Raw genomic sequence first — 9,959 nt, 5'->3', positions numbered from 1 at the left:
TGACACATACACCCTCCCAAGACTAAACCAGGAAGAAGCTGAATCTCTGAATAGAACAATAACAGGCTCTGAAATTGTGGCAATAATCAATAGCTTACCAACCAAAAAGAGTCCAGGACCAGATGGATTCACAGCCAAATTCCACCAGAGGTACAAGGAGGAACTGATACCATTCCTTCTGAAACTATTCCAATCAATAGAAAAAGAGGGAATCCTCCCTAACTCATTTTATGAGGCCAGCATCATCCTGATACCAAAGCCGGGCAGAGATACAACCAAAAAAGAGAATTTTAGACCAATATCCTTGATGAACATTGATGCAAAAATCCTCAATAAAATACTGGCAAACTGCATCCAGCAGCACATCAAAAAGCTTATCCACCATGATCAAGTGGGCTTCATCCCGGGGATGCAAGTCTGGTTCAATATATACACAAATCAATAAATGTAATCCAGCATATAAACAGAACCAAAGACAAAAACCACATGATTATCTCAATAGATGCAGAAAAGGCCCTTGACAAAATTCAACAACCTTCATGCTAAAAACTCTCAATAAATTAGGTATTGATGGGATGTATCTCAAAATAATAAGAGCTATCTATGACAAACCCACAGCCAATATCATACTGAATGGGCAAAAACTGGAAGCATTCCCTTTGAAAACTGGCACAAGACAGGGATGCCCTCTCTCACCACTCCTATTCAACATAGTGTTGGAAGTTCTGGCCAGGGCAATTAGTCAGAAGGAAATAAAGGGTATTCAGTTAGGAAAAGAGGAAATCAAATTGTCCCTGTTTGCAAATGACATGATTGTATATCTAGAAAACCCCATTGTCTCAGCCCAAAATCCCCTTAAGCTGATAAGCAATTTCAGCAAAGTCTCAGGATACAAAATCAATGTGCAAAAATCACAAGCATTCTTATACACCAACAACAGGCAAACAGACAGCCAAATCATGAGTGAACTCTCATTCACAATTGTTTCAAAGAGAATAAAATACCTAGGAATTCAACTTACAAGGGACGTGAAGGACCTCTTCAAGGAGAACTACAAACCACTGCTCAAGGAAATAAAAGAGGATACAAACAAATGGAAGAACGTTCCATGCTCATGGGTAGGAAGAATCAATATCGTGAAAATGGCCATACTGCCCAAGGTAATTTACAGATTCAATGCCATCCCCATCAAGCTACCAATGACTTTCCTCACAGAATTGGAAAAAACTACTTTAAAGTTCATATGGAACCAAAAAAGAGCCCACATCACTAAGTCAATCCTAAGCCAAAAGAACAAAGCTGGAGGCATCACACTACCTGACTTCAAACTATACTACAAGGCTACAGTAACCAAAACAGCATGGTACTGGTACCAAAACAGAGATATAGATCAATGGAACAGAACAGAGCCCTCAGAAATAATGCTGCATATCTACAACTATCTGATGTTTGACAAACCTGAGAAAAACAAGCAATAGGGAAAAGATTCCCTACTTAATAGATGGTGCTGAAAACTGGCTAGCCATATGTAGAAAGCTGAAACTGGATCCCTTCCTTACACCTTATACAAAAATTAATTCAAGATTGATTAAAGACTTACATGTTAGGCCTAAAACCATAAAAAAACTAGAAGAAAACCTAGGCATTACCATTCAGGACATAGGCATGGGCAAGGACTTCATGTCTAAAACACCAAAAGCAATGGCAACAAAAGCCAAAATTGACAAATGGGATCTCATTAAACTAAAGAGCTTCTGCACAGCAAAAGAAACTACCATCAGAGTGAACAGGTAACCTACAGAATGGGAGAAAATTTTTGCAACCCACTCATCTGACAAAGGGCTAATATCCAGAATCTACAATGAACTCAAATTTACAAGAAAAAAACAACCCCATCAAAAAGTGGGCAAAGGACATGAACAGACACTTCTCAAAAGAAGACATTTATGCAGCCAAAAAGCACATGAAAAAATGCTCACCATCACTGGCCATCAGAGAAATGCAAATCAAAACCACAATGAGTTACCATCTCACACCAGTTAGAATGGCAACCATTAAAAAGTCAGGAAACAACAGGTGCTGGAGAGGATGTGGAGAAATAGGAACACTTTTACACTGTTGGTGGGACTGTAAACTAGTTCCACCATTGTGGAAGTCAGTGTGGCGATTCCTCAGGGATCTAGAACTAGAAATACCATTTGACCCAGCCATCCCATTACTGGGTATATACCCAAAGGACTATAAATCATGCTGTTATAAAGACACATGCACACGTATGTTTATTGCGGCACTATTTACAATAGCAAAGACTTGGAACCAACCGAAATGTCCAACAACAATAGACTGGATTAAGAAAATGTGGCACATATACACCATGGAATACTATGCAGCCATAAAAAATGATGAGTTCATGTCCTTTGTAGGGACATGGATGAAATTGGAAAGCATCATTCTCAGAGTAAACTATTACAAGAACAAAAAACCAAACACCACATATTCTCACTCATGGGTGGGAATTGAACAATGAGAACACATGGACACAGGAAGGGGAATATCACACTCTGGGGACTGTTGTGGGGTGGGGGGAAGGGGGAGGGATAGCTTTAGGAGATATACCTAATGCTAAATGGCGAGTTAATGGGTGCAGCACACCAGCATGGCACATGTATACATATGTAACTAACCTGCACATTGTGTACATGTACCCTAAAACTTAAAGTATAATAATAATAATAATAAAATAAAATAAAAGAGTGTAAAGCATTTATCCCAGTTCCTGGCCTGTATTAAGCAGTCACTAATTAGTAGCCATTATTACTAAATTAGTGGTAACAGCAAAGATTTGCCTTGAATTAAAAAAAATTATTTTCTTTTTATGTGTATAAATTTATGGGGTACAAGTGTAATTTTGTTAAATGCATAGATTGTATAATGGTAAAGTCAGGGCTTTTAGGATATCCATCACCCAAATAAAATACATTGTACCCATTACGTAATCTCTCATCATCTACCCACTCCCACCCCCCTCACCTATACAAATTTTCATTGTCTATCATTCCACTCCCTATGTCCATGTGTACATATTATTTAGCTCCTGCTTATAAGTAGCTTTCTGTGTCTGACTTGCTTCACTTAAGATGATTTGCCTTGAATTTTTAATTTGGACAAATAGACTCATTCTGGGTTATCTATACAAGGTCTATCTAATTTGTCTTTATAAAGTTGAATATAGTTTAACCAATAATACTATTGCTGAAGACAAACACCTAGGATCTTACATAAAAATGATCAGACCCCACATATACCCCAGCAAAGAAAATGTGTTATTTTAATGGCGTCACCATTGATGGAGTTAAAAATAATCCCATGAAAAAGTTTTCAGACTACTGACTATTTCATTAAAAATGTGCTATTTGCGACTCTACAGAATCCAGTTATAGCTTTATGATTCCCCATGGAGGCTATTTCACTAAAACTCAGTTGGTATAAAAACAGGCATTTCCCAGAGGGATAAACAGAGAAGGCATAATAACCTCTGCAAGATCCTCTATAAATTTCAAAGGTATGAGAATGCCTGGAAGGTTTTTGTTTTGCTTTGTTTTGGGTTTTGGTTTGTTTTGGGTTTTGGTGATGATAGGGGAGGCAGAGTATAAATAAACTGTAACTCAAGAAGCTTTCAGTTCTTTAACATTAAAAAATCCCTCTAAGTATAGTGTACCAATATCATTAGTACAATATATTCCATGCTAACTATTCTTCAAGCTGTTTATATGAGTTAATGGTGCAACTTATCATTAAATATTATTCTAGATGAAGAAAACAAGGCCAAAGTTCTAAATAAGCTAGATGTGGATGGAGAGGTCTGAGCCACAGGGCTTCTGTAGAGGGAAGGACTAAAAAGTTTAGGAGGAAAGAAAAGAGGAACAGAAAGCAAGAACAGAGGAGAAAAACATGATTCAAGTCCTTTGAAGATTTTAAAGTCAAGAGTTTAAATTTAAAATAAAATAGAAGCCAGTTAAATTCACATACGCAGTTTGCATTATTGCTCATGTCCACCAACATAGAAAACATTTCTTTTGTGCAACAGCCTGGACCTGCTCCATCTAATTAACAGAAAGAAAGGTCACACTCACACACAGAGAAAGGCACTACTTTTGTTGCTGAATAGCTGGGTTAGGGTTAATCTTTTAACAAAGTCTTATATTTTTCTAATTCCCTTTGCCCTTAAGCCTTGGAATTAACCAGACTTCCAGCCATGTGTTCTCTCCTCTTCATCTCCCTTTTCCTTTTCCCTCTGCCTGGGCCTGCAATTCCAGACATTCCATGCTACCTTCCACGCCCCTTACACAATCATTCATCTTAACTAGGGCTTTGTGGACAGAGCCATTCTTAGCCTGTGATCTTTGCAGTCTGCTGCCAAAACCCTTTCCCACCTGATGGCCTTTATGCAACTTGGGACACACACTGAGTTTCCAGAAATAGAATTAATTTTAAGTGAAAGTGCATTGAGTTTTTTTGTTTTTGTTTTTTTTGAGACAGGCCTCACTGTGTCACACAGGCTGGAGTACAGTAACATTATCATAGCTCACTGCAGCCTCCAACTTCTGGGCTCAAGGTGAGGTAGGAGAATAGGATCTGGAGCCAGGGCACTTAAGGCCAATTCATGCTGACTTCCCAAACCTGAATCAAGGAAAAACATCAAGGTCTGGGGGCAGGGAATCTGAGGCCAATTTGTGCTGATTTCCTAAAGCTAAATCAAGGAAGAACACAAAGGTCTGGGGATAGGGAATCTAAGGCCAATTCATGCTGACTGTCCAAAGCTGGATCAAAACAAAAACACCTGGGTCTGGGGGCAGGGAGCCTAAGGCCAATTAACACCAACTTTCAAAAGCTAAACCAAAAGGAAAGACCCCATCTCCTCACACCAAGTAGCAAAGGATCAAAGACTACTCTCCCTGCAACCCTCCCCCTTCCCCAGGGCTCAGATGGAAAGGGAGAGTGCCTTGGATTTGGGCCAAGTGTGGGCCATCGCTTCATCTTCATAGGGCGCCAATTCACATCAGCCTTTAACTAGCCACAGACAAAATCCTTCATTCAGATAAGGGGCAGCCGCTAGGGAACTCAAAAAGGCATACTTAAAACCCAGAAAACGTTGTAACTGGGTCCTTATTCAGGGTGGGCCCACTCCCACACTGTGGAATGCTTTCTTGCTTTAATCTCTGCCTTCGCTGCTTCGTTCCTGTGTTTCATTCCTTTGTTACTTTGTGTGTTTTGTTCAATTCTTTGTTCAAAATGCCAAGGACCTGGACAACTGACATTTGGCCTTCCTTCTGGTAACAAAGGTATTATCCCGCCTCAGCCTCCCAAGTAGCTGGGACTAAAGGGACCCGTCACCACACCTGGTTGATTTTTTAAATTTTCTGGACTCCTGGCTCAAGGAATCCTCCTGCCTGGCCTCCCAAAGTGCTGAGATTACAGGTGTGAGCCACCATGCCTGGCCTGCACTGAGTATTTTGAGTTTAAGTCACTATTTGCAGTTCCAGTTGGCAAAGTACACAATGACAAGCTATGCTCCTTGGGCATTTTAGTTTACAGTATAGATATTCTAAGACATAAGTGTCAACTCTTGCCTTTCTTGAGGACAATTAGCTGAAAACTAGTTGTGATCAGTTCATTTTGGTTTGTTTGACCAATTATTTGCTCAAGTGGAAGGTGTCAGGCCTCTGAGACTAAGCTAAGCTATCACATCCCCTGTGACCTGCACGTAACATATCCAGATGGCCAGTTCTTGCCTTAACTGATGACATTCCACCACAAAAGAAAAATAGCCTGTTCCTGCCTTAACTGATGGCATTATCTTGTGAAATTCCTTCTCCTGGCTCATCCTGACTCAAAAGCTCCCCTACTGAGCACCTTGTGACCCCCAATCCTGCCTGCCAGAGAACAACCCCCCCTTTTTCCTTTACCTACCCAAATCCTATAAAACAGCCCCACCCCCTCTCCCTTCACTGACTGTTTTCGGACTCAGCCCACCTGCACCCAGATGAAATGAGCAGCTTTATTGCTCACACAATCTGTTTGGTGGTCTCTTCACATGGATGCAAGTGAAATTTGGTGCTGTGACTTGGATCGGGGGACCTCCTTTGGGAGAGCAATCCCCTGTCCTCCTGCTCTTTGCTCTGTGAGAAAGATCCATCTACAACCTCTGGTCCTCAGACCAACCAGCCCAAGGAACAAGCTCACCAATTTTAAATCCGGTAAGCGGCCTCTTTTCACTCTCTTCTCCAACCTCTCTCACTATCCCTTAACCTCTTTCTCCTTTCAATCTTCATGCCACACTTAATCTCTCCCTTCTCTTAATTTTAATTCCTTTCATTTTCTGGTAGAGACAAAGGAGACACGTTTTATCTGTGGACACAAAACTCCGGCGCCGGTCACGGACTAGGGAAGGCAGCCTTCTTTTGGTGTTTAATCATTGCACGGACACCTCTGATAATTCATTGCAGGGACACCTCTCTGATTATTCACCCAGGTTTCAGAGGTGCTCTGATTATTCACCCAGGTTTCAGAGGTGTCAGACCATGCAAGGATGCCTGCCTTAGTCCTTCAACCCTTAGCAGCAAGTCCCGCTTTTCTGGAGGAGGGACAGGAACCCTGACCTCTTATCTCTGCACCCCAATCCCTTATTTCTGCACCCCAGCCTCTTATCTCTGTGCCCCAACCCCTTATTTCTGCACCACGACCCCTTCTCTGCTTTTCTGGAAGGCAAGAACCCCCCACCCCTTCTCCGTGTCTCTACCCTCTTTTTCTCTGGGCTTGCCTCCTTCACTATGGGCAAGTTTCCACCTTCCATTCCTCCTTCTTCTCCCTTAGCCTGTGTTTTTAAGAACTTAAAACCTCTTCAACTCTCACCTGACCTAAAATCTAAGCATCTTATTTTCTTCTGCAATGCCACTTGACCCCAACACAAACTCGACAGTAGTTCCAAATAGCCGGAAAACAGCACTTTCAATTTTTCCATCCTACAAGATCTAAATAATTCTTGTCGTAAAATAGGCAAACGGTCTGAGGTGCCTGATGTCCAGGCATTCTTTTACATATTGGTCCCTCCCCCTAGTCTCTGTTCCTAATGCAACTCATCCCAAATCTTCCTTCTTCCCTCCCACCGGTCCCCTCAGTCCCAACCCCAAGCGTCGCTGAGTCTTTCTAATCTTCCTTTTCTATAGACCCATCTGACCTCTCCCCTCCTCACCAGGCCGAGCTAGGTCCTAATTCTTCCTCAGCCTCTGCTCCTCCACCCTATAAACCTTTTATCACCTCCCCTCCTCACACCCGGTCTGGCTTACAGTTTCATTCCGTGACTAGCCCTTTCCCACCTGCCCGTCATTTTCCTCTTAAAAAGGTGGCTGGAGCTAAAGGCATAGTCAAGGTTAATGCTTCTTTTTCTTTATCTCAAATCAGATAGCGTTTAGGCTCTTTTTCATCAAATATAAAAATCCAGCCCAGTTCATGGCTCATTTGGCAGCAATCCTGAGATGCTTTACAGCCCTAGACCCTAAAAGGTCAAAAGGCTGTCTTATTCTCAATATACGTTTTATTACCCAATCTGCTCCTGACATTAAATAAAACTCCAAAAATTAAATTCCAGCCCTCAAACCCCACAACAGGACTTAATTAACCTCACCTTCAAGGTGTACAATAATAGAGGCAGCCAAGTAGCAACATATTTCTGAGTTGCAATTCCTTGCCTCCACTGTGAGACAAACCCCAGCAACATATCCAGCACACAAGAACTTCCAAACACCTAAACCTCAGTGGCCAGGCATTCCTCCAGAACTGCCTCCCCCAGGAACTTGCTACAAGTGCCAGAAATCTGGCCACCAGGCCAAGGAATGCCCGCAGCCCAGGATTCCTCCTAAGCCGTGTCCCATCTCTGCGGGACCCCACTGGAAACCGGACTGTTCAACTCACCTGGCAGTCACTCCCAGAGCCCCTGGAACTCTGGCCCAAGGCTCTCTGACTCCTTCCCAGATCCTCTCAGCTTAGTGGCTGAAGACTGGGGCTGCTCGATTGCCTCGGAAGCCCCATAGACCATCAAGGATGCCAAGCTTTATGTAACTCTCACAGTGGAGGGTAAGTCCATCCCCTTCTTAATCAATACGGAGGCTACCCACTCCACATTACCTTCTTTTCAAGGACCTGTTTCCCTTGCCTCCACAACGGTGGTAGGTATTGACAGCCAGGCTTCTAAACCTCTTAAAACTCCCCAACTCTGGTGCCAACTTAGACAATACTCTTTTAAGCACTCCTTTTTAGTTATCTCCATCTGCCCAGTTCCCTTATTAGGCCAAGACACTTTAACTAAATTTTCTGCTTCTCCGACTATTCCTGGACTACAGCTACATCTCATTGCCGCCCTTCTTCCCAATCCAAAGCCTCCTTTGCATCCTCCTCTTGTATCCCCCCACCTTAACCCACAAGTATAAGATACCTCTACTCCCTCCTTGGTGACTGATCATGCACCCCTTACCATCTCATTAAAACCTAATCACCCTTACCCCTCTCAATGCCAATATCCCATCCCACAGCATGCTTTGAAAGGATTAAAACCTGTTATCACTCACCTGCTACAGCATGGCCTTTTAAAGCCTATAAACTCTCCTTACAATTCCCCTATTTTACCTGTCCTAAAACCAGACAAACCTTACAAGTTAGTTCAGGATCTATGCCTTATCAACCAAATTGTTTTGCCTATCCACCCCCTGGTGCCAAACCCATATACTCTCCTATCCTCAATACCTCCCTTCACAATCCATTATTCGTTCTGGATCTCAAATATGCTTTCTTTACTATTCCTTTGCACCCTTCATCCTAGCCTCTCTTTGCTTTCACCTGGACTGACCCTGACACCCATCACGCCCAGCAAATTACCTGGGCTGTACTGCCGCAAAGCTTCACAGCCCCCATTACTTCAGTCAAGCCCAAATTTCTTCCTCATCTGTTACCTATCTCAGCATAATTCTCATAAAAACACACGTGCTCTCCCTGCTGATCATGTCTGGCTAATCTCCCAAACCCCAATCCCTTCTACAAAACAACTCCTTTCCTTCCTAGGCATAGTTGGATACTTTCACCTTTGGATACTTGGTTTTGCCATCCTAACAAAACCATTGTATAAACTCACAAAAGGAAACCTAGCTGACCCCATAGGTCCTAAATCCTTTCCCCACTTCTCTTTCCATTCCTTGGAGACAGCTTTAGAGACTGCCCCAACTCTAGCTCTCCCTGACTCATCCCAACACTTTTCATTACACACAGCTGAAGTGCAGGGCTGTGCAGTCGGAATTCTTACACAAGGACCGGGATCGTGTCCTGTAGCCTTTTTGTCCAAACAACTTGACCTTACTATTTTAGGCTGGCCATCATGTCTCCGTGCAGTGGCTGCTGCCACCCTAATACTTTTAGAGGCCCTTAAAATCACAAACTATGCTCAACTCACTCTCTACAGCTCTCTTAATTTCCAAAATCTATTTTCTTCCTCACACCTGATGCATATACTTTCTGCTCCCCAGCTCCTTCAGCTGTACTCACTCTTTGTTTAGTCTCCCACAATTACCATTGTTCCTGGCCCGAACTTCAATCCACCCTCCCACATTATTCCTGATACCACACCTGACCCTCATGACTGCATCTCTCTGATCCACCTGACGTTCACCCCATTTCCCCACATTTCCTTCTTCCCTGTTTTTCACCCTGATCACACTTGGTTTATTGATGGCAGTTCCACCAGGCCTAATCGCCACACACCAGAAAAGGCAGGCCATGCTATAGTACAAGCCACTAGCCCACCTCTTAGAACTTCTCATTTCCTTTCCATCATGGAAATCTATCCTCAAGGAAATAACTTCTCAGTGTTCCATCTGCTATTCTACTACTTCTCAGGGATTATTCAGGCCACC

General features: G+C 42.8%; 1 protein-coding gene across 1 annotated transcript in view; it reads left to right on the top strand.

Annotated features, from left to right (window-relative positions):
• Positions 1 to 6,031: 6,031 nt before the first annotated feature.
• CCDC141 (coiled-coil domain containing 141) overlaps positions 6,032 to 9,959 on the top strand; it is a 228,237-nt gene continuing 224,309 nt past the window's right edge. Inside the window, exon 1 of the mRNA XM_054549559.2 lies at positions 6,032 to 6,257. The gene's annotated coding sequence lies outside the window, so the exon portion shown is untranslated. The remainder of the gene's footprint in view (positions 6,258 to 9,959) is intronic.

The sequence above is a fragment of the Pongo abelii genome, chromosome 11, assembly GCF_028885655.2.
Source record: "Pongo abelii isolate AG06213 chromosome 11, NHGRI_mPonAbe1-v2.0_pri, whole genome shotgun sequence".
Taxonomy (NCBI): Eukaryota; Metazoa; Chordata; class Mammalia; order Primates; family Hominidae; genus Pongo; species Pongo abelii.
Note: the sequence above shows the minus strand (reverse complement) of the source record. Positions and strands in the feature narration are given on the sequence as shown.